This window comes from Mycetomoellerius zeteki, unplaced genomic scaffold, assembly GCF_001594055.1.
Source record: "Mycetomoellerius zeteki isolate Tzet28-1 unplaced genomic scaffold, Tzet1.0 scaffold82, whole genome shotgun sequence".
Lineage (NCBI taxonomy): Eukaryota > Metazoa > Arthropoda > Insecta > Hymenoptera > Formicidae > Mycetomoellerius > Mycetomoellerius zeteki.
In genome coordinates, this window is record NW_017257851.1 from 166,802 (window position 1) to 168,109 (window position 1,308).

Sequence of the window (1,308 nt, forward strand, 5' to 3'; positions counted from 1 at the left end):
CAGCCAATGGGTGCATTCAGTACCATGGCCGCTATGAGCATGAGCGCTCAGTGAGCTCTTGTATCCGTTTGGTCTATATATTTAGTTCTAACGGAATATGTCATTCAGATGCAAGAGCTCGCTGAGCGTTCAGTGGCTACGTTTACACCATGCATTTAGGCCGCGGCCTATACAATAGATGTCCTTGTTTATCCTGTAGGTTAAACAAAGACACCTATCGTTCGTATAGGTCGCGAACTAAGCGCGGTGTAAACGTAGCCAGTGAGCGGTTGTAGTACTGGGTGCATTCAACACTACAATCGCTCATTGGCTGCGTTCAGCAGAACGTTTGTTTTGCAACTGTTGGAAGTTTCCTTCGCGCTGATTGGATCATACTTTTAGATTTAGAAGAATGGTCCTATCTCAGCAGACAATCATGAAACGGTTGCAAAACTGTTGAGTCTGCTGAACGCAGCCATTGAGCGCTCAGTAAGCGCTTACATCTTATTGGCATATTCCGTTAGAACTAAAAACATAGACCAAACAGATTCAGGAGCTCACTGAGCGCTTAGTGAGCGGTCATGGTACTGAATGCACCCACTGAATACACTCATGAGGCGATATTTACAGTGGCGTAAACAATATCGCTTTGCTGGTTGGTTGCTGCTGCTCCGCTGCTTGACGCTTGCTGCGTCCAGTGTGAATAAAGCTGATTCTACATTAGTCGCATCGCAGCGTCGCAAGCGTGTCGCAACTGTTGTGTTCCAATCAGAGTTGAACTAGATTGATGTTGATTGGATCACAACGCTTGCGACTAATTTCTTACGACTTAAAGCTTAAAACATCTATTGTAGATCCGGAGTAACTGGCCAGTTAAGTTAACTGAGCTTGGTGACAGTGGCCCTTACAGATGCGTAATAAGCATCAAAAATTCTATTGATAGATACGAACCAATGCGATACGAGCAGTCATTCATGCAGAGGTCCGTTCGGTCAATTTAGGTCATGTGACTAGCAGATGACAAAGCAGTGGATGCGCTATCCACTGCATAAACATAGTCCGGATCTATAGGTGTTTTAAGCTTTAAGCTATAAGAATTCGACCAATTACAGTCGAATTCGAGGGGAATAATTGACTGTGATTCATCCATTTCTTATGACTTAGGGCTTAAAACTCTATTGTAGATCCGGGGTTAAGGGGTTATACTACCCAGGCGCACTGAAAAATGAACGTTTTTTTGGGAATTTTTTTCTTGGAAACTATTCAATGGATCATGGAAAATGAAATTTGAGGCTTTATTATACATGTTTTGAGGTATAAAAAAAATTT